Raw genomic sequence first — 8321 nt, 5'->3', positions numbered from 1 at the left:
TGGTGTACCTCCTCCACACCCATGCCCATGCCTGGGGGGGGCAGAGAGTGCATGGTTGAGACAGCTCCACCGCCAGGGAGCCACCAGCTCTGCCAGGATCTTGGATGGCGGCTTGTTTGGTGGTGGCAGAAATCCTAGTCCACCAGGGCATCGCTGCATGCAGCACTGCCCTGCGGATTATGACCTTGTTCCCCACCAGCCTGGTGGAGAACAGGTACAGGGGGCCACAGAGGGGCATTCGGGGGCCCCCTGCCCAGCACCCTTGCGATGGTCACTGTCTGCAGTGCACCCTGCTGGCTACAGCATTACCGCCAGCTCACACAAACTGAAGCATACACAAATCACAGAAAGACACACAAAGGAATAGATCAATTTCTAAGGGGCTTGGTTTTCCTTTAGGGCAAGGCCTCCATCCCCTTTGGCAGCCTAACACATTAAAAATTTTCTCTACATGATCAATTCACCATCAGATCTTCAAATCCTTCAACATGAAATTAATTGTTAGGATGCCTGAATGAAGCCTCATATCATTCTTCTTTACATTATCATTTTGGAGAATGTATTCTGTGAATTACTTTTCTCCAGACCTCTTTGACTTCCTTGTTCCTCAGGCTATAGATCAGAGGGTTCAACATCAGAATCACCATTGTGTAGAACACTGAAGCCAAGTGGTCCTGCACCATGGAGTACTTTGAGCTGGGTCTGAGATACATGAAGCCAAGAGTCCAAAAAAATAAGGTGACACAGAAGAAATTAGATGAACAAGTGCTGAAGGCCCGCCATCTGCCTTCTGAAGAGATTGTCTTCAAGATAGTGAAAACAATGTTGGTGTAAGAAATAATAATGAGGAAACGGAATGCTACTGTCATTCCTCCACCAACAAAAAACAGCACTGCGACATTGAGAGAGATATAAGAGCAGGACAGCTTTAACAGTGGCGGCATATCACAGTAGAAATGGATGATTTCGTTGGAGCTGCAAAAAGACAATGTAAACGTACAAGTGGTGTGGACACTTGAATTCAATTAAGCTAATAAATTAACACCAGCAACAAGGTACCAATAAGTTTGTTTGTTCATTATGGCAGCATAAAGCCAGGGGTTACATATAGCTACATACCAGTCATAAGACATCACCAACAGAAGTAAAATCTCCACACTTGCCATAATAACAAAGAAAAACATCTGTGTTGCACAACCTGTGAGTGAAATTGTTTTCTTCTTTGACAGCAAATTTGTCAACATATTTAGAGTGATGGTGGAGGAGTAACAGATGTCTACAAAAGACAGGTAACTGAGCAGGAAGTGCATTGGCGTGTGGAGATGAGGTGATATGCTGATAAGGGTCATTATCCCAAGATTACCTACAGTGGTGATGAGATATAAATGAAAAAAGAAAATAAACAGTGGGATCTGAAGTCTTGGATCATCAGTTAGTCCGACGAGGATGAATTCTGTGTCCGATATCCTGTTACCTTCTTTCATTTGTCCAATATAAGGTACCTGCAGGTACAGAGATAACATTTCTGTTAACATAGATTGCATCAGCTGCTGAAATAGTCCAAAAAGGAGCATAAGACAATGAATATTACTGGGAAAAGTATTTGTTGTGATAAGCACAGGAAGCCACAAATGTTTTCACTTATCACTTCACTTGTTTATCTGCTGCCAATGATGTTCTTTTGGGGCTAAATATCTAAATAAGCTATGGCACTTCTAGAGAGTGGGCAATTATTGACAGCCCAAGTCATTCACAATCAGATAGATGTGCTTCTGACTCAGCTCCTCAGCTGATCTTGAATTTGCACAGTGTCAATGCTGGGTGCTTGTCAAGATCATTCACACTGTGCAGCTCGTTTTCCATGGCTAAGGTCATTATTCATGTCTGCAATTATCAAACTATATTCCACCTGCAGTCTACAAACATATGAAGAATATGTTTGCGAACACCCAAGAAGGAAATGAATATCAGGATTGATGCATCTTAATGTGTTAAGTTGTTAAGTTCAAGCAGTGCCAGCAATTTATAACCATCAATGAATCCTCCAGCAGACACAGCAAGACAATCAATCACTGTATCAACCCTTTACCAAATCCACCTATCCCTCATTTTATAAAAAAATGCAAAATTTCAACCTCTTCCTTAGAAGAACTGACAGCACATCAACATGTGCTACACCAATACCTTCAAAGCTATATCTCTCCCAGATCTTGCTGACGTATGCAACACCCTCAAAGTCACTTCTTATAAAAACAACCTTCATAAAACTCTCTCTGGTGATGCCCTCTTGTCCCTACTCAGTATTGTTAATGCCTCTCTTGTGAAAGGATCTTTCCAGAAATTCTCAGGGCTGGCCAGGTCTTCCCTCTCCTTTAGAGACCTAAACTAAACCCCAATCATCACACAAACTACCAGCACATGACTTACCTACCATTAAGTTCACATCAGTGCTAACCATCTCCTGCATAACTACCAGTCTGGCTTCACATCATGCTGCAATATAGAGACTGCTACCTTACGCTGGCAATGCCCTCTTGATATTAGATGAAGATGACCTATTCCTTTTATAATTACAGCATCTCTCCGCTGCCTTCGACACAGTTTATCATCCCACCCTCATATGAACCCTGGAGTCTTTCCAGGTTTCAACAGCAATTTCTTTTATGGGTTCTGCTCCCACGTGTCCATTTGATACTGTTTTTTTCATACCATAGGTCACAAAAGATCAATGTCACTTGTGTAGTCCCTCAGGGCTCTATACTTTCCCCAGTAATATTAAACCTCTACAAAGAGCTACTGGGTGTTCTACTCACAGATTAAAGCCCCAAAAGTTACCAATATCTCAATAATACACAACTCTTCTAGAAAATGTTATTTGCTTCAGATATCCAATACCTCATACACTACTTGCACATCACACAGAACTGGATGTTTAGTGCCTACCTGAAGCTCAACACAACCAAGACATAATTCCTGGTACTTGTCAAGAACAGGAAATAGTACAAAACCTGGCTCAGTTATATGATCCTTGATTGCTTTGAACCCCAACTTCCACTGAGGGCCTCTTCACTTGGGTTCACCCTGGACACCAAACTCACCCTCAAGAAAAACAAAGAAAGGCAAGCGGTGTCTTACAGAAAATGACTTCAGTAATGTTGTTCCAGACCGCACATTCTTACATGTTGATGGTGGCAATACCAAAAGCTATGGCATCCCGGACTCACAATTGTGCAATTTAAGGGCATCCTACACAGCATGGCATATTCTACGGCCTGAAGAAATATTATTACATCATCTCCATCCTGATGTAAATCAATTGGCTCCCAATGTCAGACAGAACCATATTTAAACCATGATGCCCAGCACCATTAATTTTGTAGACAAGATCACCATTTTTCGTAGTCCTCCATACACCCACCTTTAGGTCACTATCAGACTCCATTCTAACAAGTGTAAAGAAGAACGAAACAAAGCTTCATGCCTTTTCCTTCTATGCACCCAGGATCTGGAAAAACAACCCAGTGTCCTCTCCTATGATGATGAAAAGAGTTTATAGAGCACACTAACCCGGAAGGTGTCAAAGTGTTAAAGGAAGGCAGTTTAGAAAAGTATAGAATTAAACACAAGATAATGTGGGGGCTAAAAAGAAAAGAGCCTTGTTTTCAGATATTCCATGAAAACAGCACACAAGTCGACTTCCGAAATGTGAGCAGGCAGGGTATTCCACAGTTTGGCAGTGTCCACTAAAATAGAACGTCCTCCTCATTTGGCCTTCTGAAATCTAGGAATCATCAACTTTTTACAAAAGGAGGGTCTGAGAAGCCTGCTGGGAGTGTACCATCAGAAGAGTGATTTGAGTTGACTGGAGCCTTTCTGATGCAGAGGTAGAAAGACCATGCAAAGAGCCTTGAAGACAATCCTCTTTCTGACTGTAAGCCAAGTGAAGGGAACAAATCCCACCTCTGTTGAGTGGCGTCTGGGGATATTAAGTATAAGGTGGGCAGCTACATCCTGCGTGAATTGAAGTTTATTGAGACATGAAGCATTGATGTTAATATACAATGAGTTACAATAGCTCATTCACCAGGTGACAAGTGCGATGATGACTGATTTGCATAATTCCAAGGGAAGGGAAGGGAAGATGTTTCTCAGGGGCCTTATGATGAAGAAGCAGGTACTAGTTGTCCTGTTGACCTGAGTATAAAAATTCAAGGATTTATCGAAGAGCACACCTAGGTTCTTGGCTGATTTGACAGGAGTGTGGAGGAGGCCCAACATCCTTGAGCCACCAGGTGTTAGATCAAAAGAACTCCTAAAGTGCCAAACACCAAATACCTCAACATGTTCTGCAAAAAGTCTGCAATCAGGTCAAGGGCCAGTTGGAGAATTTTAGTCAGACAAGGATCGGATGTAGATTCAGATTTTATACTCAAGAATAAATCTTTAGTTTGCTGCCAAGATGTGGGAGGAATTCAGAAAAGTGATTTGGCTGAGAGGAAAAGGTAGCGATTTCAGAGAGGGAATAGCTTTCCATAGGTAAGTAGATATTAAGAATTCTTTCCCAGAGTGGGTGTGGCCGGGACTCGAGCAAGATGGCTGCATGATAGTGCTGTTTGGCCGGCCAGGGACCATTATCTGATTAAAATCCTGCCATCCACAGTGAGTTCCCTCACCTGAAGACAGAAGGATGAAAGGATGAGTGATATAAAGGAAAGCTTCGAAATAATAGTCAAATTGCAACCCGGAGTCCAACACAGAATGTAGCTAGTGGGGGGCACCCTGGCGGAGGGGGAAGACATGTGTTGAGTGCATTGAGAGTGTAGCCTAGCCTTTGCTGCATTGCCCAGGGGACGACATCTGCAGACTGGCTGATGGTGTGTACATAGTGTACATAGTAGGCCCGGTGACATGAGTGCACCTGGGATCCATCAACTCAGTTTGCAAACTCAGTCCCACAGTCAGTCGCGTTGAGATTTAGACCATCAAAATTATTAGATGCCACCATTCAAGACGGGCTGAGGGAGGCCATCCATGAATATTTTGCCGTGAACGAGGGCTCTGTGCGCAGCTGCGGCACCCTATGGGAAGTATTTACCTTCACTATTAGAGGACACTGTATTGGAGTGCAATTGGGGCTACTAAAGACTCTCTGTGGATGACTAGCGTCTCTGGAAGCCCACCTTCGTCTCTTGAAGCAGGAATATGCTGCATCCTCAAACTTGACATCTTAGCAAAAATCCGCACCACGCTGACAGAATACAATGAGACAGCTAAGCTGGAGGCCCGCTACCTCTTGACAAGACATTAGCACATGCTTACTGTGAGGGTGGCAGACCTTGGCGCTCTTTAGCAAATAAATTGCAAGGTCCTAGAGAACAAGCCTCAGTGGTCAGGGTGCTTGGCCCTTTTAGGGGCGGAGGCATATAATACACCTTTAACATTCTAGCATTTTTACCATGAGTTATATAAGGCAAATGATGCAATCTCAGTGGTGGCAGTCTATCAAGACAACATCGCTTTAGCCTGGTTAATGCTGGGTCAGTGAGAGATTCTACAGCAGCCAATTACACTTGATGAAGTCCAGGATGCTCTACGAGCACTCCTCAAAGGCAAGGCACCCGGGTTGGATGGCTTGCTGGGTAAGTTCTATAAAGAATTTGTTGATATATGGGCACCAGATATGCTCAGTATGTTTTCCGAGGCATACCAAAATGATATAATGCCAACATCACTCCAGAAAACATTGATAATAACATTGTTGAAGCCAAATAAACCACTGGAGCGGTGTGAGTCTTATAGGCCATCGTCACTCTTCAATATAGACACAAAAATACTAGCAAAAGTACTTACCAACAGATTGCAATTGTTGCTCCCACTGCTGATCCTGCAATCCAAGTTTGTTCCATGAAGGTCTACAGCTCATAATCTCCAAACAGTCTTTGTGTTATTTCATCATTTCAACCCAACAATGCAAGTGGTGGAGGGCCTATTGGATGCAACAAAAGCATTTGACACAATAGCATGGGAGTATGGTTGCTATATTATTGCGCATGGGGGTTCCCAGGGAATTTACATGTTTGATATGATTGCTATATACCAGTCCCAGGGCAAGAGTACGCATCAATAGCCGCACCTCAGATGATTTTTTGGTGGGGAGGGTCACGATGCAGGGATCCTGGGTGCCCTTTGACACCCCCTACTCTTTGCCATTGCCTTGGAACCACTGGCCTGTATCATCAGGCAGCAACAGGCAAATGAAGCGTTGTACTTTACCCTGTGCTCCATTGGCATTTCGTTATATGCAGAGGACATGGTCTTCTATGTACGTGACCCACATGTACATCTCTCCCCACTGATAAGCGAATATGTTAGATTTGAATACTATGCAGGACTATGAATCAACTGGGCTAAACCTGTAATGCTCAGCTAACTAGAAACACAAGGTGTTGCTTGGTCGATTACCCATTGGACTGGACTGAAGACCCAGTGAAGTATCAGGGGATATGGATACATTGTGTGCAGACTTGGTAGTGAGGCAAAATTATGGCACAGCTATATCCGAATTGAAAGGTTAGGTTTCCCATTGGAAATGATTGCCCCTGTCCCTGGCTGATAAGATAGCAATATTGAAAATGATCATCCTGTCAAAATTGCTGTTTCTGTTTATTAATATACCAATAATACTAACCACAGTTTTTCTGCACCCTCAGGTCCTTGGTGTTGGACCTGATATGGGGGGGTCGAAAGCACATATTAGCTGGGACATCCTTACACTGCCCTACACTAAAGGTGGATTCAATGCTCTAAACTTCTTTATGTACTACTTATGTGTGCAGGCTCATTTCACATACTACTGGTATATAACACGAGTACATACTGCACATAGCCATTGAACACGATGAAGTGGCTCCAGTCCCTCTCAGACCTGCCTTACTTCGTACTTGGGGAGGCATACAATGTACTGAGATTCATACATTGCGATCCACCACGAATGCTTGGCAGCGGCTGGGGAAGATGGCAAAAAAGAGACCCTTATATGCTCCTTGTTGGAAAGTGGATTATTGGTAATGGCAGGCAAGCACCTACACCTAGCAATAGGCCACTAACCTCTACTTAGGTCTGAATAAATTAAACCCAGATCAACCCTTGGTCGCTTGGCAATGAGCGTCAAGGCCTAACTTAGGAGACGAATGAGTAAAGTATTTAAAAATCACAAAACAGTAAATAAGTAAAACACAAAACACAATAAAAACCCAAGCCAATTTATAAAAAGTAGAATATATTTTTATCTTTAATAAAATGACACCAAAACAAATAAAATCGGCTAAGGGGAACCGGAGGTATGATTTTTTTAAGAATTAGTGTTTTTTAGCATCTAGAAACAAAAAGCGCCAATCTGGTCAGCTGGTCATCTGGTCGCACCTTGACCGGGCCAAAGTGTAAGGCTGACTGCGATGGAGCCCTGCTCGGCTACAGCAAGCAGGACGCCTCGGTCCAAAGTTTACCTTTGCACTTAGTCATTTTATTAAAGATTTTCTTAAGCGGGACGAAGTCGCCAATCTGATCCGACCTCCCAGAAGCCCTTCCTCAGATACGCATCGCTGGAGCCCTCTCTGAAGATTTCTACGTTCGGACTTGGATGATTTTCTGTGATGAAAATCCTTTGACCGGCCGAACCTGAATCTTGATCCGACATGCTTGGAGCCCTCTTCAGATACACTGTGAGGGTGGTCCCGGTCAACTTTAAATGTTCTGACTTAGTCAATTTTTCAGAGATTTTCTTCAGCGGGACGAACCTGCAAGTTATGCTAGGTCGCGGCTGAGTGAAGACGGCTAGAGTTGTTGTGGCGGATAGGACCGTCTATGGAGCTTTTTCCAAAAAGTTCTCCAATCTTCTCCAGACCTCTGGATCCTCTTCCAGAAGGTATTTTAAGGTTCTTTTGGAGTCCACAGCTAACCCTAAGGTTCCAGAAGCTCTGAGTTGCTCCTTGAGGGTGCGGACTACAACTCCCATAATGCACCCGGCTCAAACCGGCCACTAGACAGTGGTAAGCTGGTCAGTTTCTTCAGGATCTGAGACAGGGGACTCTGGTTAGCAATTTTTCACCTGTAGCAAATAGGGAGTCCCTCCTTGAACAAGTTGAAGCCAGACAAAGTCCTTCTTGTGGTAAAGTCCAAGTGTGCAGCTGGTGCAGTCCTTCAGAGTGTAGTGTCCAGGTGCGGTCAGAGGTCCAGCAGGGCAGTGCTTTTTCTTCTGATATTGTTCCTTGTAGGGATCTGGTAGGGATCTGAGGTGAGGGTGCAGCTCTGCCATATTTATC

General features: G+C 43.8%; 1 pseudogene; it reads right to left on the bottom strand.

The window, feature by feature from the left end:
* Positions 1–545: 545 nt before the first annotated feature.
* LOC138287057 (olfactory receptor 5F1-like) lies at positions 546–1484 on the bottom strand (annotated as a pseudogene).
* Positions 1485–8321: the final 6837 nt, after the last annotated feature.

The sequence above is a fragment of the Pleurodeles waltl genome, chromosome 4_1 (assembly GCF_031143425.1).
Source record: "Pleurodeles waltl isolate 20211129_DDA chromosome 4_1, aPleWal1.hap1.20221129, whole genome shotgun sequence".
NCBI classification, from domain to species: domain Eukaryota; kingdom Metazoa; phylum Chordata; class Amphibia; order Caudata; family Salamandridae; genus Pleurodeles; species Pleurodeles waltl.
This window is presented reverse-complemented; position numbering and strand designations above follow the sequence as displayed.